At 44.3% G+C, this 26,322-nt stretch overlaps 1 long non-coding RNA gene across 1 annotated transcript; it reads right to left on the reverse strand.

Moving 5' to 3' along the window:
* Positions 1-17,680: 17,680 nt before the first annotated feature.
* LOC127316789 (uncharacterized) lies at positions 17,681-20,361 on the reverse strand. The gene is made up of 2 exons (XR_007860647.2): positions 19,623-20,361; positions 17,681-17,860 (listed from the first exon to the last, which is right to left on the reverse strand). It is a non-coding gene; the product is annotated as an uncharacterized lncRNA (long non-coding RNA).
* Between the last annotated feature and the right edge of the window lie 5,961 nt (positions 20,362-26,322).

Genomic DNA, 26,322 nt, shown 5'->3' on the forward strand with positions numbered 1-26,322 from the left:
CCAACCAGGGCACTCGTTCAACATCAACATGATAGGACTGGGACACCCCCTGGATGGAGAAAAAGGCGAGGGCAACTGCTCTCGTGGCAAAGATAAGGAGGAGGCTGCTCCATGCGATCGGCCCCGACACCGCCAAAACATCTTGGTGATGATCAAGGTAGAAGCCGATGCTAGCGATCGGCCCGTAGTATCCGTATCACATTCTCTCCCGGTATGTGGCGTCGACCTCACAGGTGACGGAAAGCTAGGGTACGGGTTTACATCAGCTGATGAGCTAGAAGAAGTCGACATCGGTCCTGGGGACAAGCCTCGACCCACTTTTATCAGCAAGAAGTTAGATCCACAGCTCAGGGGACAGATGATAGCCCTGTTGAAGGAATACCCATTGCTTTGCATGGGATTACACGGAGATGCTCGGGTTGGACAGGAGCATCATTGCACATCGGCTCCCCCTTAATAAAGGATTTCGGCCATTCCAACAGCGAGCACGTCAGATGAGGGCCGAGATCCTGGAAGAAGTCAAGAAGGAGATCGAGAAAATGTTGGCCGCTGGATTCATCAGGCCATGCAGGTATGCTGAGTGGATCTCCAGTATCGTTCCGGTGGAGAAGAGGGATGGCCGATGGCGCGTGGCCATCGATTTCCGAGATCTTAACAGAGCCACCCCAAAGGACGAATATCCAATGCCTGTGGCAGAAACATTGATAAACGCTGCTGCTGGCCACAAGGTGTTGAGCTTCATGGATGGCAACGCCGGTTATAACCAGATTTTCATGGCTCCGGAAGATATACACAAGACCGCATTCAGAGTACCAGGGGTAGTAGGCTTGTTTGAGTACGTGGTCATGACCTTTGGACTGAAGAATGCTGGTGCAACATACCAACGAGCCATGAATTATATATTTCATGATCTGATCGGCAAGTTGGTGGAGGTCTATATCGACGACGTGGTGGTCAAATCGGTCTCCATGGAGGGGCATTTGGACGATTTACGGCGCGTCCTAGACCGAACTCGGAAATTCGGGCTGAGAATGAATCCGAAGAAGTGCGCCTTTGGCGTGACGGCTGGTCAATTCCTAGGTTTTCTGGTTCATGAGCGGGGAATTGAGATCGGCCTGAAAAGTCAGGAGGCGGTGCGTACCATGCAGCCGCCCACCACGAAAAAGGAGCTCCAACGCCTCATCGGCAAGATCAATTTCGTCCGGCGGTTCATCTCTAATTTATCAGGACGAATCGAGCCGTTCATGGCGTTGGTGAAGACTAAATCTGACGACGAGTTTCACTGGGGGGCAGAACAGCAACGGGCGTTTGATGAAATTAAGCGATATCTGACGACACCGCCTGTATTAGTTCCGCCCCAGCAAGACAGGCCATTCTACATCTACCTGTCAGTAGCTGACACGTCCATTGCTTCGGTAGTGGTGCAACTCTACGAGGGCGTTGAGAGAGTCGTTTTCTACCTCAGCAGAAGGATGCTGGACGCGGAGACAAGATATCCTGAGGTCGAGAAACTTTGCCTCTGCCTGTTCTTTACCTGCACCAAGCTTCATCACATCCTTCTGACGGCAGAAATCACCGTCATCTGCAAATCAGACGTTGTCAAGCACATGTTGTCGGCTCCTGTTTTGAAAGGCCGACTCGGTAAGTGGATGTTGGCGCTGTCAGAATTTGATCTCCGGTACCAGCCGGCGAAGGCAGTCAAGGGCCAAGCGTTGGCCGATCTCATCGCTGAACGGAAAGCCGTACTGCAAATTCCACAACTCGCTTTCCCATGCCACCAACGACTGCAGGGTGTGGCGTCAGCACATCCAAGCGGCGATAGAGAAGGGGCGTTTAATTTTCAACCAATACGCCATGAAGGTAGACACCCAGCCCTTCCCCGCCGTTAATATGGTAGAAGTCATCTACCCCGAGGGCTGCCAGCCAGGTCCCACGTTCAGCATCAACATGGTAGGGTCGGGGAACCACTCTGGCAGAGATGGAGATGAGGGCAGCTGCTCTCATAGCAGGGACACAGAAGAAGCCGCTCCACGCGATCGGCTCCATCATGATGGCAAGCGCTACGTCACAGAGGGAGAAGTGAAGAATATAAGATACCAACGACCTCTCTCTGATCACCTCCTCAACAAATATGTGAGTCAATATGACCAACGCCGACGGTCCAACTATGATGATGAAGGAGATCGTCTGGCTAGAGAAGCCAGCAGACATCGTCGGCAGGATCGCGATGAGGAGGAGCACGAGCGCCGTGCCACGGACAGGCCAAGGGAGCAAGAAGACAACGCCAGACACTGGGACTGCCCTTTCTTCAGACACTGCTGGGATTCAGGAATGAGCCGATTACCCACAATCGGCAATTGCCCAGAATGTAACAAGAAGAAGAAGGAGGCAGCCAATGTGTCTGTGTTTGAGCGCTTAGGGCCTCTCCCACCACCAAGCAAGCGCGCTGAGTCACCTCGTTGGGCAGATCTTGAGGATTCAGAAGACGAGGGACTAGAAGAAGAAGAAGACAGGTACCACCGTCCAAGGTGGTGCCCTGACGGACTCAGCCGTTCACAGAAACGCAGGGTTCAGCGGTTGCGCGGCCTGGAGGAAGCCGAAAGGTTATACCTGCATACGCTGAGGAAGGCACGGCCTGATCTGGCTGCGAAAGTTCAGCGAACCCTGAATGAAGAGGGTCGTCCACGGAGAATGGAGTGGCGTCCCAAGCAAAAGAAAGCCGATGGTGAAACATCGGCTGGCACAAACATGGTGTTTGTCTTGCCGACAGAGCTTAATGCTCCACGATTATACGATGCACTCAAGGTGGATGACAGCAGGCGCATCAGTCAGAGGTTGGGTTGGTTTTATCCAGCCTAACTGAGTAGCAAGATTAAACCAATGAGCAAACCATGCGAGGCTGATCCTTGTGATCGGCCCCAAAAAATTTATGGAGGGACATTACAAAACCTTCATCGAACAAGCAATGTGGGGGCCGATTCCAGCAATCGGCCAAAATTGTCTTCTGCACATATTCTGTTTGTGGTCAACAACGGTCTACTGGGCATCGGCCACGTCGGCAGATGAAAGTCAGCATGAATCTTTGCTAAGCCGACGTGCAAGTGCAGTGCCCTGACTTACCAAGAAAGCCGATATCTGCAGTCATTCAGCAGATTCGGCTCGGGGGGCATATAGTCAGATGAACATATGCAGATAAACATGTGCAGACATGCGTGCAGTGGAACATTGGGGGGGCCGGTTAAGGAAAAATCGGCCAAATAAAAAAAAAATTTTCAGAAGCAAAGCCGATGCGCAGCCATCGACTTTAGTACAGTTGCACAGGACCAAGACCTACTGGCTATGTGCTCAAGGGTTTACATCAACGTCGATTGTTCAGTAGGTAGAAAGCTGATCAACGACTTATACATCCTCGCCGGTATTCTTGCCTTGATGAAAGCTCGGGGGGCAGCTCGCCCTGGAAGTTCTTCAGAGAGCCGATTTTGATGGAATCGGTTGATTCTGCGTTACGGTTCGGAGGCTGATGGTGACACATGTGGTTGGCTCACGATTGTCCTCGCCTTGATGAAGACTCGGGGGGCAACGGACTACATGAAGATTTGGTTCTTTAGAAACCAATTGGAGTTGCATCGGTCGATCCTGCGTCGTGATCCTCTCTAGAAGCAATTTTGGTCGCGATAGAAGGTTGCTGAAGCTATGGAGAGGAAACAGGAAAAGAGGCCGTCGGCTTTTACAGATTTTGGACTGTCCTGCCGCCGCAGAGGGATTGGATTCTCAAAATAGCCGATGAATAGTCATTGGCTAAGGGATTGCGGAAAATTATAGTCAGATGCCAGATCGCAGCCTGAAATTGAGAAGTTCTTGGCCTGCGAGCTAAGCGACATAAGAATCCAGCTTCATGGGCGTTTAGAAGAAGGAAATCGATACATTGCTATCGGTCTGGATATGATAGGCGGAAGGAATGAAATTGGGGCAATCGAAGGATGAATCAAAAGAGTAATTTCATTCGTTCAGAGGAGCGGCTTTACAAGAAAGAGCCGATGGCTCTCAAAAGAGGGATCTAGTGCCTAGCGCACTGCTACTACTAGTCCTATTATACTAGTCGTCGCTGTCCTCGTCGTCACCGCCATCGATGTCGTCGGCGCTGCTCCCGGGGAGCTCCTCGTCGCTGCTACCCCAGCCCGTGGCCGGAGCCTCTGCCTCCTCGTCATCATCATCGTCCTCGCTGTCCGCCCAGGAGCGGAAGCGCTTGGTTGGCGGGTACCCGGCGGAAGAGGAAGATTCATCTTCTTCCTCCTCTTCTTCTTCTTCGTCGTCATCTTCATCCTCGCTGTCCGCCCACATGCGGGAGCGCTTCTTCGGCGGGAGCTTGGCGGAGGGGAGGGTCTTGGCCTTTGCTACTTCTCCTGCTTTCTTCTCATTATCGGAGGAGAGGGGGTTCACCTCGGAATGGGGCTTGTCCTCGTTTTTCTTTGGTGAGAATGGGGGGAAGAGGTTTGAGAAAGAGGAGGAAGAGGAAGACATGGCTGAGGGAGAAGAGGGTTTTTTGGTGCCGATGGCTGGAACAGAGGAAGGGTATGAAGAAAGCTAATCGATCGGCACAGCTTAAATAATGGGGAACCTGGTGGAAATTTATTGTCATTACAGTGTCCAAGGGGATGACGCCAGGGCTATCGAATTTTGCAGAGAAGCTGAGAAGACGGGGCATAATGATAACGGATACTGCAACAGCTCTGCTCTGCCATGACATGACCCGACGAAGGAAAGCATAATGATTTTGGAAAAATTATTTCCAAAACCAGGGGGGCATGTGTTATCACCAGATTTTGGACAAATCCAGAGGTGGGCCGTAAGGGAGATGGGCTTGGAGGACTACACGTGGAAGATCTCTGAAACGGCCTTGCGCGGAGAATTTGGGCTAGATTGCCCGTGTATCTTTAATTATAGTAGATTATGTCTTAGATCAAAAGTTAGAGTTTGTATCGTGCACGATGGGATATTCCCACGTTAGAAAGTCCGCTGGACTATAAATATGTATCTAGGGTTTATGGAATAAACAACAACACAACGTTCACCCCCAAAACAAACCAATCTCGGCGCATCGCCAACTCCTTCGTCTCGAGGGTTTCAATCAGGTAAGCGACATGCTGCCTAGATCGCATCTTGCGATCTAGGCAGCACAAGCCCCACGTTGTTCATGCGTTGCCCGTACTGAAGCGTCTTTGATGGCGGGCAACGTAGTTATCATAGATGTGTTAGGGTTAGCATGGCTCTTCGTATAAACATGCTTACGTAGTGCAACCCTTGCATATCTAGCCGTCCTCACGCCTATCTCAGGCGTGGGGGCGGCACCCTGCTTGTTCATCGTTTAGTGGATCTGATCCGTTGCGATTGCTCCTTGCTCTGCAAGGATTAGTTTAATATCCGCAATAGTTAGGCCTTACAAAGGGGTGGAGGATCCAGCGGCACGTAGGGTGGCGTTCGCAAGTCCTAAACAGGATGTTCCGAGGATCAACTTCATTGTTGGTTTTTAGGCCTTGTTTAGGATCGGCTTATGAGCACCGTGCGTGGCCGCGAGGCCCAACCTGGAGTAGGATGATCCGATTATGCGGTGAAAACCCTAAATCGCCGTAGATCTCATTAGCTTTATCTTGATCAAGCAGGATCACCAGGTATTCGTGCACCCCGCACGGATCATGGGTGGATCGGCTCTTTGAGCCGATTCACAGGATAACCTGAGAGCCGATCGAGGCTCGTATTTAATGTTTATATGTATGCCCTGCAGGAACTAAGCGAGGCATCCCCATCACCTTCCTGACCAGGTATAGGTCAGGTGGCACGCCCTTGCACTTCGCATCGCCGCGTGTGACCAGAAGAGCATTGCGGGCCGTCGCTCGGAGGGGTCTCAGCCAGCCGCAGCTCTAGGCTCTTCCCGGCTCTACGGTGTTGACAGGCCGCTGCCCGCCAGTGGGTTTCGGACGTCAACATCATCCTCGCTGTCCGCCCACATGCGGGAGCGCTTCTTCGGCGGGAGCTTGATGGAGGGGAAGGCCTTGGCCTTCGCTGCTTCTCCTTCTTTCTTCTCATCATCGGAGGGGAGGGGGTTCACTTCGGAAGAAGGTTTGTCCTCATTCTTCTTCGGCGAGAATGGGGGGAAAAGGTTTGAAAAGGAGGAGGAAGAGGAAGACATTGCTGAGGGAGAAGAGGGTTTTTTGGGTGCCGATAGCTGGAACAGAGGAAGGAGATGAAGAAAGCTAATCGATTGGCGCAGTTAAATAATGAGGAGCCTGGTGGAAATTTACTGTCATTACAATTTCCAAGGAGATGACGCCAGAGCTATCGAATTTTGCAGAGAAGCTGAGAGGACAGGGCATAATGATGACGGAAGCTGCAAATGGCTCTGTCCTGCCACGACATGACCCTTCGAGAGGAAAATATAATGATTTTGGAAAAATTATTTCCAAAACCAGGGGGGCATGTGTTATCACCAGATTTTGGACAAATCCAGAGGTGGGCCATAAGAGAGATGGGCTTAGAGGACTACACGTGGAAGATCTCTGAAGCGGCCTTGCACGGAGAATTTGGGCTAGTTTGCCCGTGTATCTTTAATTATAGTAGGTCATATCTTAGATCAAGGTTTAGAATTTGTATCGCGCACGGTGGGATATTCCCACGTTAGAAAGTCCGCTGGACTATAAATATGTATCTAGGGTTTATGGAATAAACAACAACACAACGTTCACCCCAAAAACAAACCAATCTCGGCGCATCGCCAACTCCTTCGTCTCGAGGGTTTCAATCAGGTAAGCGACATGCTGCCTAGATCGCATCTTGCGATCTAGGCAGCACCAGCCCCACGTTGTTCATGCGTTGCCCGTACTGAAGCGTCTTTGATGGCGGGCAACGTAGTTATCATAGATGTGTTAGGGTTAGCATAGCTCTTCGTATAAACATGCTTACGTAGTGCAACCCTCGCATGTCTAGCCGCCCTCACGCCTATCTCAGGCGTGGGGGCGGCACCCTGCTTGTTCATCATCTAGTAGATCTGATCCGTTACGATTGCTCCTTGCTCCGCAAGGATTAGTTTAATATCTGCAATAGTTAGGCCTTACGAAGGGGGGGAGGATCCAGCGGCACGTAGGGTGGCGTTCGCAAGTCCTAAACAGGATGTTCCGATGATCAACGTCACGTTGGTTGTGTGGCCTTGTTTAGGATCGGCTTACGAGCACCGTGCGTGGCCGCGAGGCCCAACCTGGAGTAGGATGATCCGATTATGCGGTGAAAACCCTAAATCGTCGTAGATCTCATTAGCTTTATCTTGATCAAGCAGGATCACCAGGTATTCGTGCACCCCGTACGGATCATGGGTGGATCGGCTCTTTGAGCCGATTCACGAGATAACTGAGAGCCGATCGAGGCTCTGATTTAATGTTTACGTGTATGCCATGCAGGAACTAAGCGAGGCATCCCCATCACCTTCCTGACCAGGTATAGGTCAGGTGGCACGCCCTTGCACTTCGCATCGCCGCGTGTGACCAGAAGAGCATTGCGGGCCGTCGCTCGGAGGGGTCTCAGCCAGCCGCAGCTCTAGGCTCTTCCCGGCTCTACCGTGTTGATAGGCCGCTGCCCGCCGGTGGGTTTTGGCGATCAACAGACGTCTCTAATTTCGTTTGCATATTTTACGTGGTTTAGGGTTTTCGAGTAAGATCTAATCTACCTACGAACATGAACCACAACGGTGATACTAGTGTTGTCAATAGAAGAGTAAGTTGAATCTTCACTATAGTAGGAGAGACAGACACCCGCAAAGCCTCTTATGCAATACAAGTTGCATGTCGAACGAGGAACAAGTCTCATGAACGCGGTCATGTAAAGTTAGTCCGGGCCGCTTCATCCCACTATGCCACAAAGATGCAAAGTACTCAAACTAAAGATAACAAGAGCATCAACGCCCACAAAACCATTGTGTTCTACTCGTGCAACCATCTATGCATAGACACGGCTCTGATACCACTGTCGGATAACGTTGCATAGAAAACAAAAAATTTCCTACCGCGAACACGCAATCCAAGCCGAGATGCAATCTAGAAGACGGTAGCAATGAGGGGTTTATCGAGTCTCACCCTTGAAGAGATTCCAAAGCCTACAAGATGAGGCTCTTGTTGCTGCGGTAGACGTTCACTTGCCGCTTGCAAAAGCGCGTAGAAGATCTTGATCACGATCCCTCCGGCGCAACGAACGGGCAGCACCTCCGTACTCGGTCACACGTTCAGTTGTTGATGAAGACGGCGTCCACCTCCCCGTTCCAGCGGGCAGCGGAAGTAGTAGCTCCTCTTGAATCCAACAGCACGACGGCGTGGTGTCGGTGGCGGTGGAGAACTCCGGCGGAGCTTCGCTAAGCGTGTGGGAGCTATGGAGGAGAGAGGGGGCGGCTAGGGTTTGGGAGGGGGGCGCCGGCCATCTAGTGGTGCGGCCACCTTGTGGTGCTTTTTTTGGGTGGCCGGCCCCCTCCCTTGGCCCCTCATTATATAGGTGGAACCCTAAGTGTTGGTCTCCAAGTCTTCGAATAAGACCCGGACCCAAAACCTTCCATATGGTGGGCAAACCTACCCAAGCTAGGACTCCCACTAGAGGTGGGAGTTCCACCTCCCATATGGGGGGGGGGGGGTGGCCGGCCCCCTAAGGGGGAGTCCACTTGGGACTCCACCCCCACTAGGGTTGGCCGGCCATGGAGGTGGAGTCCCATGTGGACTCCACCTTCCTTGGTGGTTTCTTCCGGATTTTTCTAGAACCTTCCATAGAACCTTCCGCGTCATTTTAATTCACATAAAATGACATCCTATATATGAATCTTATTCTCCGGACCATTCCGGAACTCCTCGTGATGTCCGGGATCTCATCCGGGACTCCGAACAAATATTCGAACTCCATTCCATATTCAAGTTCTACCATTTCAACATCCAACTTTAAGTGTGTCACCCTACGGTTCGTGAACTATGCGGACATGATTGAGTACTCACTCCGACCAATAACCAATAGCGGGATCTGGAGATCCATAATGGCTCCCACATATTCAACGATGACTTTAGTGATCGAATGAACCATTCACATACAATACCAATTCCCTTTGTCACGCGATATTTTACTTGTCCGAGGTTTGATCTTCGGTATCACTCTATACCTTGTTCAACCTCGTCTCCTGACAAGTACTCTTTACTCGTATCGTGGTATGTGGTCTCTTATGAACTTATTCATATGCTTGCAAGACATTAGACGACATTCCGCCGAGAGGGCCCAGAGTATATCTATCCGTCATCGGGATGGACAAATCCCACTGTTGATCCATATGCCTCAACTCATACTTTCCGGATACTTAATCCCACCTTTATAACCACCCATTTACGCAGTGGCGTTTGGTGTAATCAAAGTACCTTTCCGGTATAAGTGATTTACATGATCTCATGGTCATAAGGACTAGGTAACTATGTATCGAAAAGCTTATAGCAAATAACTTAATGACGAGATCTTATGCTACGCTTAATTGGGTGTGTCCATTACATCATTCATATAATGATATAATCTTGTTATTAATAACATCCAATGTTCATGATTATGAAACTAATCATCCATTAATCAACAAGCTAGTTTAAGAGGCATACTAGGGACTTCTTGTTGTCTACATATCACACATGTACTAATGTTTCGGTTAATACAATTATAGCATGATATATAAACATTTATCATAAACATAAAGATATAAATAATAACCACTTTATTATTGCCTCTAGGGCATATCTCCTTCATTTACATCATTCCATAGTGAGTACTCTATGAAACATATCCTATATAACTAAGAAGTTCATCCCTACTAACCTATTTCTCTTAACATGCAGCTATGCCACGTCATCAATCCTGCAACCTAGGCAAACAAAAGTTATTAACTCCTCGCCAACGTTTGGTTTCTTCCTATATTCTGTTTCATTCTTCGCGTGCATGCATTCTGTTTATTCTTTTGTTGGCCAACGATACAGCAGCAGCCCACTAACGTAGTCAAGAAGAAGTCCACTAATCAAGCCCAGGTGCAGCCCATTAGGATAGTTCTCATCGCCCTTCCATTAGCCACCGAACAGCCAACGATCATTCATAGGCTTCAAAAAAAAAAAAAAAAAAGCCAACGATCATTCATACTTCCTCTTTCTCATAAATCAATGCAGCGGCGCAATCTCTTCCTCTACCACACAATTCCCGCGAGAAATAACAGCAGATGAAACCGATATGGGCATACAAGAAGCTCCTGGATAGTTTTTCCTATTTAAACTCCAAGTCATCGCCCTTTTAGCCTTCCACCGCCTGTTGTCGATCACTCCATGGTCCTTTCCAATCCTCAGTTTTCTCCTTGCTCCTTCCCGCACGCCCCTTCTCCCGCTACCATCGGCATCTAAACATCTTCTTCAGTGCTGCTCCTTGATTGGATTCCTTGCTGGGCAGACCCAGTTCTATTTCTCCCCCTACTGATCCATCAGCGACCAATCACCCCATGAATGTGCGAACTCAATCTGTCCTTTAAAAACTGCTTTGATGTGTTCCCTATTTTTTTATTGCAGGTTGCATCAATTGTTACAGTCTGGCATCAGCGCTCTATGGCTTCTATCTTCAGGTTAACTGCCGTGCACACAATGTACAGTTATCATACTCCGAGCCTACGCTGACAGAATACAATTTTGACTACAATTAGTACTCTGTACCACTGTTGCCTTTCAATTGTAAGAGCTGACGAGTACCTGAGCGTGTTTACACAATCATGTATTTTCAGGTATGCTCTGCCTCTCAAATAATATTTGGGCGTGGCATAATCATCAAGCATACTTTTGCTAGGCGAATCAAATCGTATCTATGAACCATGTGAGGCTTTGTGGTTTGCGGTATGCGCTACCATTCTCTGCTATTTTCTTATTGGTGTAATCTTATGGTGTCCTTTCTCTGTTATGTCTGATGCATGTCTCTTTTAAGGCCAATTGGGTGCCTTTCATTCGGCAGTGCTAGCTCTAATGAATACAATTCCAGGTATTTTTATCCCCTAATATATACGTGAGTATATTTTTTTCCTTCATGCACAAAAGTCATTCAGCTCTGATCTAAAGAATCTCACGAGCACCTCCTTATCTGTCATGCATGGTTGATAAAAAAATGCATATGTGGTCACACATATTCGTTCTTTCTGGTGTAAAGCTGACTAATAGAGTTTAGCTAGATTGCACTATTCATATGTAAAAAGAAGGACAGGTTGCTCCGTACTAATATTAATGTCCTGGAGTTGGGCTGACAAAGTCTCAGATCTACATTACCATCTCAATAGGTTAAGGTTCCACTACAGATTAAAAGTACATTCCTCTTTTGTCATTTATCTAAATGTCAGATTCGTCAACCCCAGACTGTTACTTTCTTTTGAAAATGTACCTCATGGCTGCACTATGGCTAAAGGTGTCTAACCAAGGGTTTAGCTTTGTTTATATCTGATAGAATTGTAAATTATAAAAGCTTTATGATTTCTTAGTAGGTTTCATTTACACATTTATTTAAACCACTTGATTAAGTGTTCTAGCATTGTCACTATTAGTTGCTTTGTACTACATTTGAACAGTAGATTTAGTATGGCAGGTTGTAACTATTTATCTATGTGTATTCCTACAGTGAAAGAAAAATCAAATCTGGACAATCATAATACAAAAGTCAGCTATCATAATTTCATATAATTAAACCTTTTGTTTTGCAGAAGCGAAGCTAATTGTTGCAAGGAGATTGTATCCACTGAAAACAACACGATAATTGTAAACGAGGGTTGACTGGAAATGACTCATAACATGAACACCTCTGCCATGTCTCACTGGAAGTGGTCTTATAAGGGCATATATATGTCGAGCTACAAAACTTATGTTATTTTGTATGAATCTATGGTTACTTAAGTGGTTTACTCCAAAGCTATTATTTAATTTTGAATGAAAACAAAATTAGACTTAATATGATTTAGATGGCATAGATTTCCGCCCTTTTTTCTCCTAAATTGTGTAAACCTCAATCCACATAAATGTCCCGCAGCAACGCGTGGGGTATCATCTAGTTCAATAAAAAGCTATACCCATAGTAAATAAAAGGATTGATGAGATGCTCATTATCTGTTTGTCTTGTCATTTTGGTGTGGGGTTGCACTTATATGAAAGAGTACTTCCATATCATGAGGCAAGAGGTACCCTGCTACGTTCTTTATGATACATGTATATTTACAATGATAAGAACTTATTTGGGACCTAAGCTGAGTAGCATGAGGTGTAGGTACTCATATTCAAGGGGCATGAGATTTCCAACTTATGATTTGTCAAACATATGACTCATTTTTACACTCACATTAAATTTAACCATTGAAGATGCCTATGATAGGGGCAATGAGAGCTCAAAGCTAATAAGTACCATACCTTTTTGAAAGCTTCATAAAAATTGTTGATCCTTACTTCTTTCCTCGAAAGACCTTTTTTTTTACTTTTATGTTGAATCTTCATCTTCTTGATTTATGCACCACTAAGAGAGCATAATTGTCATTCTGAGTATAATATGCATAGTCTCAAGACTTATTGATTGATTCATGATTATGCTATTGCTTGTTCTTAAATTACTTGTATCTAGTCACCCTCTGAACATTAAAGGTGTCCTAGCATTTATGTTTTGTTGTTCCATAAAGGACAAGCTGAATACTACTTTGCTATGTTTTCTCTATGCTAATAAACAAACAGTTGCTTTCATTGCATAATTATTCCTGATCTTTTGTTTGAGTTACTTCTCATGTTATAACATAGTTGCTAAGTTCTATCGTTAGAATTATATCTATCATACCTATGTTTATAGTACTTTGATCCCAGCTTATAATGTTTTACAAAAGCTTGATAAAGATTGTGGTAGTTGCATGTCACCTTAAAAATTGTTTTTGTTATCACTTACCTACTCGAGGACGAGCAGGAGTTAAGCTTGGAGATGCTTGATATGTCGCAAACATATCTATAATTTTTTTTATGCTCCATACTTGTTTTACACCAATTCTACTATGTTTTACTTGCACTTAGTTACACTTTTATACATTTTCCATCACTAACATATTGACAAGATGCCACAGTGTCAATTCTCTGTTTTCTGCTGTTTTTGGTCCTAGAAAAGTTGTCCATGACATATTCTCGAAATTGAACGAAATAAAAACCAAAGTGCCTATTTCACCGTAATGAAGACGAAGTGCGAAGGGCGTTGAAGAGGTGCAGTAGGGTGGACATACCACACCTAGGTGCGGCCTGGCCTGGCCCCCACCTAGGGGTGGTGTGGGCCACCCAAGCACCCCATCGGCCTAAATCCTCCGCCTATTTATACATCTTCTCGGAAAAACCCTGGATACTCGAGCCTCCATCCACGAAAAGTTACGTCGCGGTCGCCACACCCTATCGGAGTGGGAGATTGATGGTGCTCCGGTGATGGTGCCAGACAATCTTGTTGGCAGTTGTGGAAGCGGTTGGGAAACCCCAAGAGGAAGGTGTGATGAGCATAGCAGCAAGGTTTCCCTCAGTAAGAAACCAAGGTTTAATCGACCAGTAGGAGAAAGGCGTGACTTCTGAAGGTGTTTCTAGCTGACTAGTGGCAGGGCGCACTACCGGTGTCAGCAACAACGTGGAACCTGCACACAACACAACCAAAGTACTTTGCCCCAACTTGAAGTGAGGTTGACAATCTCACCGGTTTGTTGAACACAAAGGATTAGACGTATCGAGTGGAAAGAGATTTTTGCAGAAAGTAAACAGAACGGGAATTTGATTATATATTACAAAGTTTGAATGAAAATGGCTAGAAATCATCTAAACCCTAGCCTAATGACCGCCCGGCGGTGCGTTCGACGGCCTGCCTCGTCGTCACCTCCCCTCCGCCGCAGCTCCTGCTGCGCGCCGCCTCTCCATTGATGTCTACGGGTGCTTCTATTCTTGTAGACAGTGTTGGGCCTCCAAGAGCAGAGGTTTGTAGAACAGCAGCAAGTTTCCCTTAAGTGGATCACCCAAGGTTTATCGAACTCAGGGAGGAAGAGGTCAAAGATATCCCTCTCATGCAACCCTACAACCACAAAGCGAGAAGTCTCTTGTGTCCCCAACACACCTAATAGGTCCACTAGTTCGGCGAAGAGATAGTGAAATACATGTGGTATGAATAAGTATGAGCAGTAGTAACGGCGCCAGAAAAGTGCTTTGCTGTCCAGGACTGGCGTGTGGTTGATGGTGGTAATATTGCAGGCAGTACAAATGCAGTAGAACAGTAAACAAGCAGCGATAAGAGTATTGGAAACAAGGCCTAGGGATCATACTTTCACTAGTGGACACTCTCAACATTGCAATCATAAAGGAATATAAATATAAGCACTTCACTATGCTATTCCGAATTACTCTCTGGCAAGATAACGAACTCTAATTCATCATGTAGGCAAACCTTAAAGATGTATTCCCAAGTACTAATGAACACCCCACGCTGTCACTTTGAGCATTCAAAGGAGGTACTAACACACCACAATTTCATAGAGACATCCAACTCAAATCATAACTCAGTGAATAAGTATTCTGTGAAATATAGCCTAAGAGACCCAACCGGTGCACACACTGTCACCTTTACACACGTGGGACAAGGAGTCTCCGGAGATCACATAAGTAAAATCCACTTGACTAGCATAATGACATCTAGATTACAAGCATCATCATATGAATCTCAATCATGTAAGGCAGCTCATGAGATTATTGTATTGAAGTACATAGGAGAGAGATGAACCACATAGCTACCGGTACAGCCCTTAGCCTCGATGGAGAACTACTCCCTCCTCATGGGAGACAGCAGCGTTGATGAAGATGGCGGTGGTGTCGATGGAGGAGCCTTCCGGGGGCACTTCCCCGTCCCGGCGGCGTGCCGGAACAGAGAGTCCTGTCCCCCAGATCTTGGCTTCGCGATGGCGGCGGCTTTGGAAGGTTTCTCGTACCGTGGCTTTTCCGTATCGATGTTTTAGGTCAGGGGCTTCTTATAGGCGAAGAGGCGGCGTCAGAAGGGGTCTGGGGCCACGAGACACTAGGGCGGCGCGCCCCCCTGGGCCGCGCCGCCACCATGTGTGGGCCCCCTGTGGCCCCTCTCTGGCGGCTCTCGGGTGTTCTGGAAGCTTCATGCAATCCTAAGATTCTGGGCGTTGATTTCGTCCAATTCCGAGAATATTTCCTTACTAGGATTTCTGAAACCAAAAACAGCAGAAAACAGGAACTGGCACTTCGGCATCTCGTCAACAGGTTAGTTCCGGAAAATGCATAAATATGACATAAAGTATGCATAAAACATGTAGATATCATCAATAATGTGGCATGGAACATAAGAAATTATCGATACGTCGGAGACGTATCAGCATCCCCAAGCTTAGTTCCTGCTCGTCCCGAGCAGGTAAACGATAACAAAGATAATTTCTGGAGTGACATGCCATCATAACCTTGATCATACTATTGTAAACACATGTAATGAATGCAGCGATCAAAACAATGGTAAATGACATGGGTAAACAAATGAATCATATAGCAAAGACTTTTCATGAATAGTACTTTCAAGACAAGCATCAATAAGTCTTGCATAAGAGTTAACTCATAAAGCAATAATTTTATAGTATAGGTATCGAAGCAACACAAAGGAAGATTAAGTTTCAGCGGTTGCTTTCAACTTGTAACATGTATATCTCATGGATATTGTCAACATAGAGTAATATAACAAATGCAATATGCAAGTATGTAGGAATCAATGCACAGTTCATACAAGTGTTTGCTTCTTGAGATGCAGAGAAATAGGTGAACTGACTCATCATAAAAGTAAAAGAATGGGCCCTTCGCAGAGGGAAGCATTGATTGCTATATTTGTGCTAGAGCTTTGGTTTTGAAAGCATATAGAGAGCATAAAAAAAATAAAATTTTGAGAGGTGTTTGTTGTTGTCAACGAATGGTAGTGGGCACTCTAACCCCCTTGCCAGACAAACCTTCAAAGAGCGGCTCCCATTTTATTTTTATTTTTGGGTGGCACTCCTTTCAACCTTTCTTTCACAAACCATGGCTAACCGAATCCTCGGGTGCCTACCAACAATCTCATACCATGAAGGAGTGCCTTTTTATTTTAGTTTCATTATGATGACACTCCTCCCCACCTTTGCTTTCTCAAGCCATGGCTAACCGAATCCTTCGGGTGCCGTCCAACAATCACATACCATGGAGGAGTGTCTATTTTTGTTAATTAATTTGGGACTGGGAATCCCATTGCCAGCTCTTTTTGCAAAATTATTGGATAAGCGGATGAAGCCACTAGTCCATTGGTGAAAGTTGCCCAACAAGATTGAAAGATAAACACCACATACTTCCTCATGAGCTATAAAACATTGACACAAATCAGAGGTAATAAATTTTGAATTGTTTAAAGGTAGCACTCAAGCAATTTACTTTGGAATGGCGGAGAAATACCATGTAGTAGGTAGGTATGGTGGACACAAATGGCATAGTGGTTGGCTCAAGGATTTTGGATGCATGAGAAGTATTCCCTCTCGATACAAGGCTTAGGCTGGCAAGGTTATTTGAAACAAACACAAGTATGAAGCGGTGCAGCAAAACTCACATAAAAGGCATATTGTAAACATTATAAGACTCTACACCGTCTTCCTTGTTGTTCAAACTCTTACTAGGAATTATCTAGACCTTAGAGAGACCAATTATGGAAACCAAATTTTAGCAAGCTCTATGTATTTCTTCATTAATAGGTGCAAAGTATATGATGCAAGAGCTTAAACATGAGCACAACAATTGCCAAGTATCAAATTATTCAAGACATCATACCAATTACTATATGTAGCATTTCCCGTTTCCAACCATATAACAATTAACGAAGCAGTTTCATCCTTCGCCATGAAAATTAAAAGCTAAGAACACATGTGTTCATATGAACCAGTGGAGCGTGTCTCTCTCCCACACAAGCATTTATTCAAACAAAAACAAAAGCACACAGACGCTCCAAGTAAAGTACATAAGATGTGACCGAATAAAAATATAGTTTCAAGGGAGGAACCTGATAATTTTGTCGATGAAGAAGGGGATGCCTGTAATATCCCAGGTATTGGGGTTACAAAAATAGAGGAAACAAATGTGTGCATTGCATTTATGCATAGAAAATCCCGGTAAATTTCGCACTTTTGTTTGAACTATCAAAGTGATCGAAGTTTCTCTTACACTGATGACTTAGGTTTAGATCATCATGTGAGTGTTATAAATTTTGACTTGATCTTTGTTGATATTCAAGTTCTGGGGAGAGTAATTTGAATTCATATTTGAATGTCGATTTGGTTCATCATCATTTAAATTGGAATTCAAATTTGAAAGAGAAAAATAAATATAATATGTAAGACCAAACTCAAAAGAGAATTCAAAATAGATAAGTAATTTTAAGTCTTAACATCTAACCATTTACAAGTCTTATGTAGAGAAATAAAAATTAAGAACCAAATATCAGAAGTCGTCAACTAAATTAATGAAATTACAAAAGAACAACTTATACACGTCCAAGGTATGTAACAATACCAAATTGAGGATAAAGATAATACAACACAATATAAGGGAAATTACAGATTTATTAATCAACACACAATTATATATTGTTTTTACAAAAGAATAAAATATAAGAATATAAAATACAAGTACAAGTACAAGAAAAGGAAATAAATTCCTAGAACTAAATCTTGAAGCTCATAACCTTCGTCCACGTTCCCAGATCATCTTGTTTAACTTATCACCTGCAAAACAAACAACGAGAACACAAAAGTAAAGAAAAGCCAAGTGGCCAAATTAACAAATAATAATAAGAAGAAATGGAAAAGGAAGATCTTTCTCAGCCGATCTGATCCACAAGGGAGGATGCACTGAGTCACATCCAGCAGCCATGCAGGCTAACAGCACAGTCACCGTGTGCATGTAAGAGCTGTCAACCAAGGACATGCACGAGGCAGGGTATAAAACAAAAACATGTCGTGTTGTCCAAACGCAGCCCTAGGTACATATTTATTTTCAAGCCAACGCTCAGAACCAGAGCAACAAGAACTCATCTCAGTTCTTCATCTAATCCATTGGGCCATCACAAATAAATCAAACCAGAGAAAACGCTAGTTAAACTGAATCACAGCTGGAAGCTAAAGCTGAAGCAAGGATCATGCATGGTGATATAGCTGAGCCAGGAGGAGCAGGCTCAACTCGAGGAGGAAGAACAACCAGAACATGACGCACCAGATGGGAGAAGCAAGGAGGATCAAGCATGCTACTAGAAGCAGGTTATATCATCAGCCAGAAGATCAAGCTATAGAAGTGCAACAGGTACATCAACTAAAGATCAGGAAGCATCTGTTCTTAATTTGCATAAAGATTCCAGGGAAAATAAAAGGGTAATATGCAAATCAAACAAATTCATCTACCCTTCAACTTGAACTGGCCTAGGAGGATTTGATGGATTATTTCTCTCAGATTACAGAGAAGTGCTCTGTTGAATCATCATCAAGATTAGGAAAGCCACCCAGTAGTATCTGTTCTTAATATCAAGTCTATGCCTCAGCTTTTGCATCATCAGCTAGAGCAAGCGTAAATCTGTCCATAAAATTTACTCAAGCAACAACAGGAGCTTGGGATGGACATTTACCATCATTTGATCATATAGTTATGATCAATGTCTAGTTCCTACTCTACATAAGCACCTACATCACAAGATTCTAATCCAACATATACGTATCCTGTGTACACTCATTTGAGGCATCACAGGATAGATATGATCACTAGAAAGTACATGGACACTTATGCAGAGAAAGAAGAAACAATAATCTAAACTACAAGATCATCAGTTTAAGCACAAGTAAGCCATCAAATAAAGCATCCATCTATAAATAGCAGATGTCTCCAAGGACTAGGCAGTGTTCATCTTGCACACACAAACACAAATATATCCAGCACCAGCCAATTGTTGAGAGCAACACCAACACATGGATAATTCTTATTAGACAACATCATTATATATGCCTGGATGAATACCTCATCCAAACAGGGGCATCACAAATTTATAGCAGCAAGTAGAGCAACTAGTTATTCACCCACAAGCTATAGAGATTTACTTAGGGTCCAGGAATTCTTCCCAGGTCAACCAAGTAATAATCCGATCATCTCTATAGGCAAACCACTAATGCTCGACATCAAAAAGATATATTCCCGCAGAGCAGCAATCAATTTAATCCCCAACCTTGAATACATATCTGAGCAATTACAAAAGCTCAAAACTGAATTAAACTGAAACTAAAAGTTCAGTTTCACCAGAGTTAATTCATAGCAGAGTTAATTCATAGCAGTAAACCATACATTTCTAGGATGATTAAATAATCCAAAGTGAGATACCACAATTTGCAACAAGTCAGCTAACCCCATTTCAACACCATGTGAGGCTCTGGATTATCGAGCAGTAAATTGTACAGCTCATGACATCAGAACCATAGGTAGAGTAGTGGAGATGTAATAGCTCACAGTGATATCTATGGAGTACGCGATGTAGTCGATGTCGGGGTTGCGTCCACGGCACCGTCCCGCCAGCATCAAGGCTGTAGCAGGTGGTGCGGCAACGATTGTCGCAGAAGCACCACATCAGGAGCAACACTACCACATCACACCAACACCACCCAGCAGCACATCACCACTAGCAATACCACCAGAGCAGCAGGGCCACAAAGCAGCGGACCGCGGCGCCAGTATTGCAGCCAATGTCGTCCCGCCGGCGTCGAAGTTAGGTAAAACGATGAAGTGGGTAGTCGGCTTAGAGGTGGCCTTGTCGATGGAGGGGAGCAGCCGGAGGCGTCGGAGCCGGTAGCGGCCGGCGGTGACCATACCGACCCGCGACTAGGGCTGCGCGGGGTTGCAGGCGAGGGCGTAGAGAGAGGGGGTACCAATGAAGATTCCGGGGAGGAGTACGTGGCGGAGATACGCTGACACGCGGCGACGCCGGAACAACGCCGGCGGCCGAGCCAAGATCGGGGCTAGGGTTAGCCGCCAGAGCGCGCACGGGTGAGTGTGAGCGTCGATTCTGCAGGAATCCTACGGAGGAGAGCGAGGCGGAGCTGCGCTGGTGTGTGGCGGCGACGAACTTGGCCGGCGGCGGCCGGAAGAGCTGGTGGCGGCGGCCGCATCGCAGAGGCATACGAGATGTGGCATGCGTGTGAGTTTGGGGAACGATAGTGAGATGCGTTTAGGCGTGAGGGCTGGTCGCGTGAGTGTCCTGTACGTGAGTACATTTTGGGCTGGCTCAAACCGAGTAATACATGCCTACCAATACGTGTTAGTGTGTAACATTGACCACTAGCTCTATCCAAATTAACTAGGCTATACAAACTTGTGTAGATTTAATATTTACATATTAAATAAAACTATTCACTAATCTAATTTAGCATAGATAAAAATTACTCTAAGGTATCAGGCAAACATTTTAAAAATACAAATTGTAGTTTGAAATCTTAAAATACATTTATGCTTAAGTTGAATTTCTAAAATGTTCAAAATATTACTTCAACCTCAAACATGCTACATGTATTGTCATAATTATTTAAATATGATTTAGTAAATAAAAACTTAAGATGTGATTTTTGAGTAATAAAAATTAATTTCCATGAAAACTATAATAAATAAGAAACCCTAGCTTCATTATTCTATGTGAACCTTAAATTGCTAATAAACCTAAGCCCTAGGTTATAACATGTGATCATGTGCTTTCTTTTGACTTATAGATCATAATTAGCAACTTAGTATTTGTTCTTGTTTCCATAAAATAATAGAAGCCATAGTACTTATAAGTTGCTATTCCATGAACTCATCCAAATAGGACCTAGATGGTCAAATAGAGTCACCCAAGTATAAACCCTAGTTCCTATCATCCAAATTATCAACCTTAATAATCCATATTTAGCATCACACCATTGTGATGAACCCTAATGGCAAACATGCCAATTTTGTGCATCCTATGCCATACACACTAAACCCTATCAATGTTAGATAATTATCAAACATCCTATTTAGGACTCAACCATTCTTTACTTAGGGAATTAAATAGCAAACCTAAACAACCTCAACCTAATTGATATACTTCTTATTATTTAAGAAGTATGTTCTTCAAAAGTTATTCTTTTGAAGTAAACAGAGAATCATCATCACCTCTGCTTATAAGAACCTATAAACCCTAGCTAGCAATCACCAGCAAGATGAATCAACCTTGATAGCAACCATGTATAATTAATTGCTTAGGATGCCTAAGCTTAACTCAACCTTACAAAACCTAGGTGTCGATGAATCCAACATTGTTGTGATCCATCTAATACTTACTCCAGAAACTTCTTGAAACCATAATAAACTCTAGAAACCCACAAACCCAATTGTCATACTTGTTCTTTATTAAAGAACATGTTCTTCAAAAGTTATTCATTAGAAGAATATAACAAGTAATCATTAACCATGCCATATAGTACTAAAACTGACAACTGTTCTTTACATATTAACATTATGCCAATTATCATTCCTTGTGTGCTACATTGATTACTATGCTTTACTATATAACTTGTTTATAATCCCAAGTAATCAAACCTTAATAAAGAACCTTGTTTGTGAACCACTCTAAAAGTGCAACACACCCTAAACCAATCATTACCACTCACTAATCCTAAATCATCGGGGTTAGGACACGCTTAGAGCGATTGCATCTCATTCTTATGCATTATTGCATTCTTGCCAATCTTTTAAACATCGTCCTTACTGGACGATGATGCTATTTCAGAATTTGGAGTTATTGCGTAACGAAGACCTTGCCTGCATAATCTTGCAGTCAAGAAAGGCAAGTTCATCACTTGCTCATGCCATTTGAGTATTTCTATCAAATTACTTGCAAAGTACTATGTTTATCACTATTGCATAAAAACCAAAACCACTATTTTCATAACTATGAATATGACTATGTGGTGGGCAATGGAACCATGGATTGTGTTGATATGGTGGAGGTTCCATTGCACGGGCTTATATCCATCTAGGATTAAACAACAAATGTCGCCAGTGATTCTTGTGCCGTAATATCCGTGTTAACCATAAGATTCGGAGTGGGACGGAGTAGTCAAAAGTGTTTCCACCTCTCGTTCATCAACGGATGCGTTTTACCGTAGTACACTTGTAATCCAAGGGGGCAAGCGGTGAGGCTGGGGAGTCCTAAGTCCCCACGGCATAGTCCGTAGTACACTTGTCGCCCGAAGGAGCAAGCGGTGAGGCTGGGGAGTCCTAAGTCCCCACGGTATTGCGGTCTAGGATGGGTTGCAGCTACCGGCGTAGGAGTGTATGGTAGAGCCCAGCACTGACGTCGTGGTCGGGGTCCACCTTGAAATCTACAGGAATAATGGGACCGACGTGGACCCAGGGTCGGGGCATGCAACAAAGGGTGGGTGTTCGAGGTAGCGGAGGAACATGATTGGCTAGACCTTATACCGGGCCTCACACCAAAGGAAGTGTGAACGAGAACTTAAGCTCGGTTGGCACCAAGGTTAAGATCTCTTATGGGTAAAGCAACACACCTCTGCAGAGTGTAAAGAACCGTGACCTGTCACTCCCTGTTCCGGGATATGGAACTGCGAACGCGGCCGGAAAGGAGCTCCATGAAGTTCTAGTAAACCGGTGAAGGCTGACGGACATAGTTCTTCTGAATAAAAGCAACCTTTTGAAGAAATGGTTATGAAAACTTGCATTGGTATTAGACTTTCTGGTCTAATGCTGTAGCTAGTGCATTAAACACCTCTTTCCTATAATGAACTTGTTGAGTACACTCGTACTCATCCCAATCTTAAATCCCCTGCTTAGATATGAAGGCATCGAAGGAGGATCTACAGTGCAACTCGAAGGCCGATGAGTCAACAACTACTTCAAGAGACAGGACCCTGTCAGAGGAGTTAGATACCACATACACCAAGGGAAAACCTAGTTTAGCCATAGAAAGGAACTAGCTTCCTACACTTAGATCCTATTTAGCTAGAATCTATTCATAGCCTCTATAGCTAGTTAAATACTCTACAAATAGAGTTCGTGATAAGCTTATACTACGAGTCGTTCTTCTGGAGTTTATTTGCAGATTTACCTCATTGTAAAGTAGGAGGCTGTGATGATCTTATGTAACAGAGTAAATGTTGTAATTCTATAGACATGCCTTGGACCCGCATATGTTTCTGTTGTACCACTCTGAGCGATATAATACTAGTGGAACGGTGTTTCATTGGTGTTATATCAGACTTGCATACTACACCATGCAGTGGTATGCCGGGTCACCACAATGCCTTGGGCATCCCCAAGCTTAGACGCTTGAGTCTTCTTGAAATATGCAGGGATGAACCACCGGGGCATCCCCAAGCTTAGAGCTTTCACTCTTCTTGATCATATTATATCATCCTTCTCTCTTGACCCTTGAAAACTTCCTCCACACCAAACTCGAAACAACTCATTAGAGGGTTAGTGCATAATCAAAAACTCACATGTTCAGAGGTGACACAATCATTCTTAACACTTCTGTACATTGCTCAAAGCTACTGGAAGTCAATGGAACAAAGAAATCCATCCAACATAGCAGAAGAAGCAATGCGAAATAAAAGACAGAATCTGTCAAAACAGAACAGTCCGTAAAGACGAATTTTATTGAGGCACCAGACTTGCTCAAATGAAAATGCTCAAATTGAATGAAAGTTGCGTACATATATGAGGATTACTCACGTAAATTGGCATAATTTTCTGAGTTACCTACAGAGAATTAGACCCAGATTCGTGACAGCAAGAAATCTGTTTCTACGCAGTAATCCAAATCTAGTATGAACCTTAATATCAAAGACTTTACTTGGCACAACAATGCAACAAAGTAAAGATAAGGAGATGTTGCTACAGTAGTAACAACTTCCAAAACTCAAATATAAAATAAAAGTGCTGTAGTAAAATAAACACATGGGTTATCTCCCAAGAAGTTCTTTCTTTATAGCCATTAAGATGGGCTCAGCAGTTTTAATGATGCACTCGCAAGAAATAGTATTTGAAGCAAAAGAGAGCATCAAGAGGCAAATTCAAAACACATTTAAGCCTAACATGCTTCCTATGCGTAGGAATCTTGTAAATAAATAAATTCAAGAAGCATAATGCAACAAGCATAGAAAGATAAAACAAGTGCAGCTTCAAGATTTTCAGCAAAAAGAGAGGTGTTTTAGTAACATGAAAATTTCTACAACCATATTTTCCTCTCTCATAATAATATCCAGTAGCATCATGAGAAAACTCAACAATATAACTATCACATAAAGCCTCATGCATAAAATTATTACTCTCCACATAAGCATAATCAATTTTACTAGTTGTAGTGGGAGCAAATTCAACAAAGTAGCTATCATTATTATTCTCATCATCAAATATAGGAGGCATATTATAATCATAATCAAATTTATCCTCCATAACAGGCGGCACCAAAAGACTACTATCATTATAATCATCATAAATAGGAGGCAAAGTATCATCAAAGTAAATTTTCTCCTCAATGCTTGGGGGACTAAAAAGATCATGCTCATCAAAACCAGCTACCCCAAGCTTAGAATTTTCCATAGCATTAGCAACAATAGTGTTCAAAGCATTCATATTAATAACATTCCCATTAGCATGCATATAAAGTTCCATGGGTTTTTTTAATTCTCTCTTCAAACACATCATGTCCTAATTCAAGATAAAGTTCATAAAGATCTCTCATATTTTTGTTGTTTTCCATTATGCCTAACTAGTGTAAACAAGAAACAAAAAGATGCAATTGCAGGATCTAAAGGAAATAGCTTCGAGTACTTACAACGGCGAAAATAGCTTAGTAGCCGAGATCCGGAGTGTGAGTACCTTTTACCTTTCCTCCCCGGCAACGGCGCCAGAAAAGTGCTTGATGTCTACGGGTGCTTCTATTCTTGTAGACAGTGTTGGGCCTCCAAGAGCAGAGGTTTGTAGAACAGCAGCAAGTTTTCCTTAAGTGGATCACCCAAGGTTATCGAACTCAGGGAGGAAGAGGTCAAAGATATCCCTCTCATGCAACCCTGCAACCACAAAGCAAGAAGTCTCTTGTGTCCCCAACACACCTAATAGGTGCACTAGTTCGGCGAAGAGATAGTGAAATACATGTGGTATGAATAAGTATGAGCAGTAGTAACGGCGCCAGAAAAGTGCTTTGCTGTCCAGGACTGGCGTGTGGTTGATGGTGTTAATATTGCAGACAGTACAAATGCAGTAGAACAGTAAACAAACAGCGATAACAGTATTGGAAACAAGGCCTAGGGATCATACTTTCACTAGTGGACACTCTCAACATTGCAATCATAAAGGAATATAAATATAAGCACTTCACTATGCTATTCCGAATTACTCTCTGGCAAGATAACGAACCCTAATTCATCATGTAGGCAAACCTTAAAGATGTATTCCCAAGTACTAATGAACACCCCACGCTGTCACTTTGAGCATTCACAGGAGGTACTAACACACCACAATTTCATAGAGACATCCAACTCAAATCATAACTCAGTGAATAAGTATTCTGTGAAATATAGCCTAAGAGACCCACACGGTGCACACACTGTCACCTTTACACACGTGGGACAAGGAGTCTCCGGAGATCACATAAGTAAAATCCACTTGACTAGCATATGAATCTCAAGCATGTAAGGCAGCTCATGAAATTATTGTATTGAAGTACATAGGAGAGAGATGAACCACATAGCTACCGGTACAGCCCTTAGCCTCGATGGAGAACTACTCCCTCCTCATGGGAGACAGTAGCGTTGATGAAGATGGCGGTGGTGTCGATGGAGGAGCCTTCCGGGGGCACTTCCCCGTCCCGGCGGCGTGCCGGAACAGAGAGTCCTGTCCCCCAGATCTTGGCTTCGCGATGGCGGCGGCTCTGGAAGGTTTCTCGTACCGTGGCTTTTCCGTATCGATGTTTTAGGTCAGGGGCTTCTTATAGGCGAAGAGGCGTCGTCAGAAGGGGTCTGGGGCCACCAGACACTAGGGCGGCGCGCCCCCCTGGGCCGCGCCGCCACCATGTGTGGGCCCCCTGTGGCCCCTCTCTGGCGGCTCTCGGGTGTTCTGGAAGCTTCATGCAATCCTAAGATTCTGGGCGTTGATTTCGTCCAATTCCGAGAATATT

This window comes from Lolium perenne, chromosome 7, assembly GCF_019359855.2.
Source record: "Lolium perenne isolate Kyuss_39 chromosome 7, Kyuss_2.0, whole genome shotgun sequence".
Lineage (NCBI taxonomy): Eukaryota > Viridiplantae > Streptophyta > Magnoliopsida > Poales > Poaceae > Lolium > Lolium perenne.